Source organism: Ischnura elegans, chromosome 11 (genome assembly GCF_921293095.1).
Source record: "Ischnura elegans chromosome 11, ioIscEleg1.1, whole genome shotgun sequence".
NCBI classification, from domain to species: Eukaryota; Metazoa; Arthropoda; class Insecta; order Odonata; family Coenagrionidae; genus Ischnura; species Ischnura elegans.
In genome coordinates, this window is record NC_060256.1 from 4162923 (window position 1) to 4173714 (window position 10792).

Below are 10792 nucleotides of genomic sequence, written 5' to 3' on the forward strand. Positions count from 1 at the left end.
GACATGGAATTACTCATTTCGGATTTGGAGGCGGGAGTGGAGTAGAAAGACGGACTCAGAGATACTCACGTACTCAAGTGTTTGTAGAAGGGAAAAACCTTGGTTGAGGAAGGACTCGTCGAGGAGCGCATTGAGAGGGAGAAAGGAAGGCTTCGATCCAATCCGTGGAAAAGCCTCGATGGACGTCGCAGAGAGCCAGCTAGTCACAAGCACTCGAGAATCAAGCGGAAAGGGCGCCCCTCAACACAAGGAACCGCTCCCTCTTTTTTCCCAGACCCTAAAACAGCCGAAAAGCCGCACTGAATCCCTCATGTCTCTCCAAGGACAAACATCGCTTTCCTTTATTCACTCTCTCTCGAGAGAAGCCTCCTCTTTTGAAACGGAAACACTTCTTTCTTGAGGTTGTTGAAGCCACGTATTTGCATGCAAAAATTGTCCGTGAGGCTGTAAATGATTAAATAATAAGCAATAGACATTGAACGCAACGTTCTTCGCTTCTGATTATCTCTTACATTCCTCTTATTATTCGAAAAGAGTAAACTCCTTATTATCATTTTTATAACCTTTTCGTTGCTGTGCGTTTCACACTGCAATACATGTTAAGGAATAAATTTTCACTCCGGCCAATTGAGGACTAAATTGCTAGGTGCTATTCAGCTGTGAAATTCTTTTTCTTTGTAAACGACTAATATCGAGTTCCCCTCATCACAAGCCTATTGAGTCAGATCACTCGACAGCATGAATATGTAGGCGTAAAAGACATTTACAGAGACTAGAAAACTAAAGGTTTACCAGATATTACATCGCCTCAGAAATAATTCGCCCGGTCATCTTTTTCATGCAGGTTCATTGTTTTCTTTGTGCCTCAAAATCCCAAACCACGCCGGCTACTCTGAAGCGATGTTGTCCATCTCCTTGCGTTTTCCCTTGGCTACATGTGCCAGCGCACTCCACCATAAAAGCCTTGTCAGCCTCTTTCCTCCCAATCCCGCCACCGTCTGACTCTTTTAAGCCACTATCTCATCCACCCATCAGCCAGAATGCCCCGCAAATGCATCCTCCTTCGGCGAAACTTTGTTCTGAATCCTGAAAACCAAAAGGCCTCGCTCTCTTCTCCCCCGATGGCGTTTTCCTCCCGCGAGGCACCAACTCACAGGTAGCACCTATTGTTGTTTTTCATTTTCTTTTCTTTCTCCTCCCGAGCTATTTTCCCCATTTTTTTCTCCGCTTTTCACGCGGGAGGGGAGCGAGGTCAAGCGACGAGCAGCGGGCGAGGCGGAGACAAGAAAAAGGGATATCGAGGCGAGTAATCAGCCAGGAGATCAAAGTTCAAAGGCGTGTGCCCGGACGAGCGCCCGAGGGACGCGCCGGAGTAAAAGGACATTACTTTAGACTCTTTTCGAAAGGAGACAGGGGGAGGGGGGGAGTTCAGCGACCTCAAATCACTCCCATTTGAGAGCATCTTTGTAGTTTCGTAACCTATTATGGCCAAAGCGTTGTTGAAAGCTTTTCAGTGATTTAATGGAGCCAGGTGTAGGACGCACATGAATAAAATTTAATAATTGTGTTCTTCGCGCTCTCAGCCTACTTAATGGAAGTCATGAATACATTGCTATTGATTTACCAACAACTGTAATTTATTTTTTTTAAATATTAATTTTCACAATAGAATTGTCATTAATTACAAAATTACACACTTAAAAATATTTACCTCCTCTCAAATTCGGCTCCCCTTTTGGCATTGACGAAAGAACTGCTGATAAGTTTTCATTGATTTAATGAATCCTAATTATAGTTGAATCAAAATAACATTCATTAGTTCTACACTTTCCTCTTTCAACCGACATTGCATCAGTTTTGGATTTCCATGTCATTCTGTTAGACGAATATTTTTATGAAAATAGTTTTAGTAGGCATATTTCGGAATACTATATCACATAAACATTTTTTAAATAGATAATTTTAATTGATTAAGGTATATCAACGTCTGCAGGGAGTGTATTTATTTACATTTGTAATCCTTTTCTGTATTTTTTGTGTGTTATGGTGTCGCTCTCCTTCGCTTGGTAATAAATCTTGTTTGTAAATAATCGTCTCATAGGTCACTAGGCGGAGGAAAACAATCGAAAAAATAATTAAACAGATAATTAATCTCACCGATTGTAATATGCTTCAGGATATCGTATCAAAGACCACACAATGGTGCATCTTTATAAGCTGAAATTGAGCTTACAGCAAAAAGCACCACAGTGACAATATCTGCAAAGAAAACACGATTCCATTTTCACGATGCAATTGATTTCTTGCCCTTCAATCGTTCACCATCAATTAAAGATCTTGAAATTATCATGGACCGCAAACTTTTTTCTCTGAACCATTTCATGCGATGAAATCAAAAGCCAAATGGCTCTTAGATTTGATCAAACTTTTTAAATATTTCATTTTTAAATAGTGTACATTCTGGTCCCGATGATCCGAAATTGGCTAGTCAGCAGGTGACACATTAAACATTGTTAAAATTAATAGAAAATAGTGAGTACCTAGAGTGAGTAAAATAATTCTTTGCACTAATTCGATACGTGGAGTAAGTCATTATGATAATTCATTCATCGCTGGGGAATGTGCTTTTAGAAATGTGACTTTCTAATTGAAGTTTCCAATTATCTGGAATCATATATAGTCAAATATCATATATAGTAAATTTGTCAAACCTTGAAATACCTTCCTTGTGTTAATCTGTGGTGCCTGAAGTTCACAACACAATAACAACTTTTAACACTTCCACGCTGTGACGTACAAGAATTAGTTATTTGGAGTGTATTTTTCTCTTACTTTTCTAAAATGAAACCTTTGATTCTATTCTTTACAGTGCGTTGTGCTTTGGAAATTCATAGCACTCTTTGGGTGTGCATTTTATCATTGTATTTAGTGAATTAAAGTTAACTACTTTACCTACATCAAAATATGCTTCATAGACTAGTATTTGTCGGTGTTTTTCCTGCTGTTGTATCTATACCTCTCTCCAGCGACCTTATGACGTATTAATATTCATGTTGCATCTTTTAAATGTTATTCTGTGGCCTCAATTGTGCCTCACTGCTATGGCAGATGCTATTTTTTTAACGATGAATAGGCATAGGCAAGTAGTATGATTAATAGCACCTATGCAATAACTGCGCTACAGGCGTTTTGTATCAAATTTCCAAATGTACATTGAAATTATTTAGCTAACTAGTTATATTTTTTGAAAAAAAAACCCTGATATTTTGGAGTCTCTTATGTTGATCGACTGTTCGATGTAGACAATAATGAGACTGGAGTTCCAATTGCGAGATTACCTGGAAAGAATGGAAAATAACTCTTAAAATTAAGATTTAGGAAAGGCTTGATGTAGGTAACTGATTTGTTCACATGTTGTTGTAATGCATGAAACATTGGCTAATATTTATCCTATCTAATTGACTTTTCTTATTCTTTTGCAGGTGAGTTGAGTCATCCAATTTTTACGAAGGACGAGTTACGGTCATTTTCGAAAGTCTTCTCTTCATGTTTTGGTGCTCAACGTTGGGAAAGTACTTGCCATTTATTCTTAATTTGGATTTACAAAGGACTATGTTAATTACAAAAGGATTACTTGATACCATACTTGAAGATATTTCGATTATGAATGGCGATTGCTGTTGGTTTTATTCTACCTATATATCGATATTTGCTTGTGGTTACAAGTGTTTTCCCTTCGCCAAAGGGTTTCAAGGTTTATCTAGTAACAGTTTGCTCGATCGGCCGCGGTATTTCATGCTGCATATTTTCCTTCCCCCCGTTTATCCTTTTTTTTCCATTACTTTTTGATGTCGAAGCACTGCAATTGTCCTTTTCTCCCTCTGTCTCTTTATCTATATGAAAACATCGTGATTATTCTTATAATAATTGCCATTTCTATTGGTTAAGCAATAGCAGCGTGGACTTATAGCCGCCGTCTGAATTCCCCTTCCTCTCATGGACGTGTCTTCGGGCCCTCATTGCGCCTTTTCCTCCTCCTCCCTCCCCCCACACCCCCTCTTCAGAGCCTCATAGACCTACGCATCAGTCTCTGGCAGGGTCCTCGACAGAGAGAGGACCCGCGATGGCCACACGCTCCCACTATCTTTGTTTTTGCCCAGACAGTAAACTCTGCATTGTTCTTCCCATATTCTCTTTACAGCACTAATTGCTCTTTCGTTTGTCTAAGTGCAGCAAAATCGCTTTCTCCGCAGTGAGATAGCGTGCGTGGCCCAAACGACCCTCCTCCTCTTCCTCTCCCCACCCCTCATCTGTATCACGTGTGAATCTCGCCGCCTGCTTCCTCCCTCTCCAACTCTCCCTCCCCTCCCCCCTGAGGTGCGGTGACTGAATAGTATCTGAGGCTGGCCTCATCGGTTGTTTCCTCGCTAGCCCACCAGGGGGTTTTAGCTCTGATTGATTTGCCATTAGACGTTAGACGTTACATATCAAAGATCCACTCTGTTCTACCTCTCGACTTAATTTCTGATCTTGGCCTATTATGGAGTATCAATTGCAGTAGCTATGGATACTCTTTTTTATCAATTTTAAGTATTACCTCGGATTCATTTTGTCTAGGAGTAATTGAGGAGTCGAATATCTCTCTTTTATTAAATAAAAAAACTCATTTTGGAACAACAAAGAAGTTATTAAATTTTTATTTTGAGGCAACTGTATCATCCAAATGGTAAAAATATTGGTTGGTGCTGAACTTTCTGAAATCATATGCGACCTCATTTTGTGTGGGCTCATAAATCATTGGCCTGGAAAGTTCAGATTAATACTACTATCATGGGATCATCACTGCGACTATTTCCAAGAGCTATTATGACTGAGTTTCTCTTCTTCTATAACATACATGGACGGATATGCATGCGTTGTCTCTGCTCCTCTGTTAAATACGCTGTAGAAGCATCAATTTGGGAATACGTAGGATACTGTGTCCTGTGCATTCTCCTATTTCGCCCGCTCTTAAATATTATTTTTGCTAGGAAGTATGGTGACCTGGGTACACTTTTTGGTTTTAATTCCAGTATATAATGCTGAAAATCTTAAAATGCGGTGTTTGCACTAGTGGTGCGGCCAGGAATTTCGTTCAGAGGGTCCAAAAAAAGGGCAAATGCTTTGAAAATCAGGGTACTAAGTAAGGGTTGATAAACTAATTTTAGCACGTTTCCAAATCGAAAGGACTTTTTTCAAGCATATCTTTTCTAAATTCAACAAGAGCTAGGACCAAGCGATAGATTACGATGGAGTTGGCTGAACACGATATGCACTCAGTGTGAAATTTCGCCAAAGGATGGCACTACCATCGGGAGAAACTCAGTGACGTATAGTAGTAAACATTTCCCAAAATCCACCATCCCCCTCCCATCACCCCTCAGTCCACGCCTCCGGTGTTTCCCTTCTCTCTTTCACCACCCAGTAAGCCTGACACCTCAGATCATGGCTCGCTCACGGCTCATGTTACAAAGACAAGAAATAATTACCTTCGAAATCAAATATCAAGTTACTCGAGAGCGCTAGAAATGTGTTTCACCCCTCCCCCTTTCTCGCCGACTGACCTTTTTTAGCCCGCTTGATTGAAAGCTGCATGTTTATCGAGGTCAACTGCTACTTGAAACACCTATTGAGCCCAAATATGTTTAGATGCCGTTTTACACAGAGCACGTCATTGCGCAATATGACGTACGTATGGAAGCGCAGTCAAAATTGCGTCGTGTAAAGCAGCGAATTGCAAGAACGCATGCGAGAATGCGTGGATGCGAGGCGGTAAAATTGCTCCTGTTCCAATTGTGAGCTCGCAATTTCAACATTTTTTTTCATATAGATATCGCAGTGCTAACCATGAATATTATTCAGAATATTCTCGTGGACTAAGCAAAACTGCCCCTAATTTCTACTTAAAAATAAGAATCAGATGTGTCAAGTTGTGTAAGAATAAATGTCTGAGTTCCTATATGAAATACTTGGTTTTCTAACTTTGAGTGATATGCCGATCATGGTGTCTTGGATAATGTGTCGCAATACTCCAGTGGTAGATAAGTAAACGCGAGCAAATATCATTAAAATATCGTTATTCGCGCATTTATGAATGCGTGTTACATTACGTACTGAACTATAGGAAGGTTTACGACGCATATACTTATTCTCCCATACCGATTTGTTTAATGTGTGAATGATACATTGATTCATCTTTAGTGTACGCCCTATGAACACACATATCAAATTTAGTTCATGGTAAGATCCATTGCATTTCCAAGACAAATGAGATTCCCCATGTACATGTATATTACAACTTTCTTGAGTATTCCTTGATATTGATAGAGGTGAAAAATTTGTAAATTTCGATTATGATTTCAGTATTATACCGATTAGTGCGCGTCGCGAATAAAATCTAGGTAATAGTAGCAAAACCGATCTTAATTATGCGTGGGACCTTCGTCTCCCTTTTCAGTGTTTTACCTTATTAATTGTACGCATATTATCGCCTGCTTAAGTTTCAGGATGATCGCCTTTGTCCCTGTGTATTCATTGAAACAGACCAGTATGTCAACAGCGTTGCGCACTGAATTTTGTTCTTTGTTCTAATAAGTAACTCACTACTCGCGCACTCAACAGGTGACGAAATTTCATGAATGAATGCTTGATTGCGAGTGCCATGTAAAGCGGTAGCGCATTCGTATGCGCAATAATTATTGCACGCAAGACTGAGAAATGAATGCAGTGCTAACCCCCGCAATGAAGTGCCCCGTGTAAAACGGCCTTAACAATGACTATCGGCAAATGGATTGGAATATTCTTATTGTGCTCATATTTCAATGGAAAATGAGACCTAACACGAAGTATTTATGAGATTATTTTAGCATGATTAGCAAGAAAATAGTTTCCCCGTGAAACATTAACAGTCGAATTTGAGTGTGGAGTTGGAAGAGATAGAGCTTCGATCTCTTTAGCCGAAGAGCGATGGGAAATTGTTTTTTTTTTGCGATGAGTCTTTCCCCCTCCCCTTCTGGCCAGCAGGACTCTCTTTTCACGTGACCTACCCATCCTGTCCCCAATTTTGAATCATGAGTCATATTCTGTGTTCATCGGTGACAAGCAATAACTATTCGTAGTTAGTGTTTCGCCTCCGTAGGATTTCAAAATTAGTTATGTGCGCCAAATTAAAAAAAAAGTCCAAATGTGACGCATGTCTGGCATTAAGGCCGTTTTACACGGGGCACGTACTTGCACATTCTGACGTGTGTACGAAGGCGCAGTCAAAATTGCGTCGTGTAAAGCGGTGAATTGCTAGAACACATGCGAGAATGCGTGGAAGTGATATGGCAAAATAGCCCCTGTTCTGATTTCGTTCATGAATTCCACGCCATTTTGAATATTAATGCAGTTCTAACCTGCGCAATCCCGTGCCCCGTTGTAAAACGGCCTTTATGTAAGTCTATCGATCAAGGTATCATAATTTTAATGTATCGATTTATCCATAATCATAAATTCCTTTACTTCACCGCACCCAAAAAGCGCAAAGAAGTTTTCACTGCAAAAGCATCCTTTTTGTTTGTCCGTATCTATTTCTCACGGGCATCATTTCTATTTTCGTTTTTCTGATCGAGACATTTCTTCACGAACTACCTTCTTCCTCTCTTCGCCATGAAGGAAGGGAGAAGAAAAATACATTTCATGCTGCATAAATTTCATTTTTCTCCTAATTAATCTCATATTAAAAAAAAAGAAAAGATGGAAAATTTGCCTTTTCTCGCATTAGATTTATTGAAATTCCCACTCAATTAGACAGAGAAGCCAGCTTCGAAGGACGGAGCCTCTTAATGGTTGCCAGCGAACGCATACCGAATACCGTGGACGTGGTTCTGCTTTGCCCACTCCAAAAAAGTACTTATGTGTAGATGTGTGATCGTTTGGCAATTCTTTGCGACGCGGCGCGGCGCGGCGCGGCGATGTCAACGCACTAGATACGTCGCTCTGCGCATGCTCGGGCGGCGTCCCAAGACTTCCATAAGGCCCAAACATAGTTGCGTTATAGCACTAGCAACCCCCACCACCACCACTCATCATATATAACTATATAGCATATAGTATAGTACTCATATAGCATGGTGATGGATTGGGACGTTCTGGCCAGCGCCACGCGGCTACAAATACGAACTTCTCGCGCTATTTTTGCGTGTTTTTCCTACATTTTCGATGCATTTGATTGAAAAAGCGCCTTGGTCAATGGGTGTATGGTTACAATTGAATGAGTATTGAATTTTTTTCTTTTTTAAAATCTTTGGGAGGGGCGGCGTCCGAGAGTCCTTATGGGCAAGCTGCCACTGATCCAGACAAGCAATGCGCCAACTATAGGCTGAATTTGGAAGTAGAGCTCCGAGGATACCAACCAATGACCTAAGGGAATCACGTTGAAAAATCATGGGGATTGTTGCGTATTTTCTGATTTTTTAAAATATATTTTGGCAATAAGCCATCATAGTGTCGTAATTGTCCGATGTTGTAAACGTTACATCAGGTGTTCCACAAGGAAGCGTAATCGGCCCCCTGTTGTTCATTATATACATTAATAATCTCTGCTCCCGCATTAGCAGTAAAATACGTTTATTTGCTGACGACGCTGTCATCTAACGCGAAATTAATGATCACTCTGACTATGAAATTCTATCATCTGACTTAAACAAAGTTCATTTGTGGAGCCAAGAGTGGGGACTCAAACTTAATCTGAGCAAATGCATGGCGGTACATTTCTTGCGGAATTCGTCCAACTCTAACCATGTTTATGCAGTGGATGGCATTAATGTAAAGGCAACAGACGAAGTGCTGGCCTTAAACGCCATAAACTCACAAATCACTGTCAATGTAAATATTGAATGGTTCCCTTTAATGGCAATTTAAAGGTATTGCACGTAAATATGAATGCATAGACGAAGGCAATAGACGAAGTACGATAACCTCGAACCTCACGTGGGGAACACATATAAAGAATATTTGCGGCACAGCCCTGAAGAAATTAGGATTCGTCAAGCGTATTGTGGGAAGATTTTCGGATGAGAAAGTAAAGGAAAGGTGCTATTTCGCTCTCGTCCGACCGCACCTTGAATATGCAGCGAGCATATGGGATCCGGTGCAGAAAGACTTAATCCGCGAACTTAATAAAATTCAAAGGAAGGCTGCGCGTTTCGTCAAAAACTGCTACGGGCGTACAGACAGTGTTAAGGCCGTATCACACTAGCGACTGCGACCGCCGCTGCGGCTGCGACCGCGGCTGCGACTGGCCCGTCGACCAATCAGAGCGAGGCAGTCGACGCTGCGACTGCGACTCCGAAGAATAGCCGACCGGCTATTCTTCAGAGTCGCAGTCGCAGTCGCAGCCAATCAGAGAGCTCCATTTCAATCTCGCGCGCTGGCGGCAGACGTGTTTGTTTGTTTTGGTTACCGTAGCGAGGGAAGTTCAAGAAGGTTATAAGATAACGCTGAGATAATTTCGGATTTTTAAAGTGAAGATGGAAGCCCAGTATATTGGATATTGCACCCGAGTACACAGGTGAATGAAAATGAAGTACGTTTTAACATATTTTAGGAACATTTTCAACAATTGCTGCTCTCTATCTATTCTTTGGGCTTTCGTAAACAAACAAGCCACAAGCAGAAACGTTCATACGTGCGCATGCGCGATCGTGGCGTCGGCCGCAATGTGTGATGGGGTGTAGTCGCAGCCGCAGCCGCAGTCGCGGTCGCAGCGGCGGTCGCAGTCGCTAGTGTGATACGGCCTTTACCCAGATGTTAAGCGAATTAGGCTGGGAGCCGTTGGAGACTCGGAGGCTGCGCGCTAGGCTTAGATTGCTTGAACAATTGAGAATGGATATCTTTAAGAGCGACACAGAGAACATAATATTAGAGCCACACTATATTTCCAGGTCCGATAGAAGCGATAAATTAAGAGAGATGTTTTGCCGAACGGATAGATATGCGAATTCGTTTTTCCCCCGAACCATAAAGGACTTTAATAAACGCTAGTCCCAACTTCGTTTGAGCACTTAATTTTTTTTAAAGCTGTAAACGGCTGGTGTCCTAACACCCCCTGCCACACGCCTTTTAGGCGGCTTGCGGGGTATTATGTAGATGTAGATGAATTAATATATTCTATGCATTCATATTTACGTGCAATACCTTTAAATTGCCATTAAAGGGAACCATTCAATATTTACATTGACAGTGATTTGTGAGTTTATGGCGTTTAAGGAAATTAACGTAAGTATAAGATTTTTCTACCCTACCAAGAATAGTGTTTTTTATTGGTGTGACGCATTTATGGCCATAAGGTAAACTTAAAGTATTAGCCGCGAGCTAGTAGAGGATATTTCAGCTATAATTTATTTATTCCTGAATACTTACTGCTATTTGTCGTAGCCTATAAGTATCGAAATAACTCCTCAAAACCAATAGAAATCTTCCTTAATTCATTCTGTAAACATTTTGGTAGTGATTCGACGACTAATCCTATTACAACAATGTTATCATAAAAAAACTATCCTCGATGCTTCGGCCATATTGGCAAATTACGTCACTGCCTTTAGCGAGCGCTACCATCTGTGATTTGAGTCTCGAATTTAGGGGGGGTCCCCCAAACCCCCAAAAACCCTCCCATCCGCTAAGCATGGGCTCCTATCTACCTATCAGATTAACGCCCTCCGTCAAAGGCAAATCATCATAATTTTCTTCCAAAATCACCCTAGCCATTAAA

General features: G+C 41.0%; 1 protein-coding gene across 2 annotated transcripts in view; it reads left to right on the top strand.

The window, feature by feature from the left end:
* The window catches only part of LOC124168463 (B-cell lymphoma/leukemia 11A-like), an 888367-nt gene that overhangs the window by 227953 nt on the left and 649622 nt on the right, over nt 1-10792 (top strand). The window lies entirely within an intron of this gene.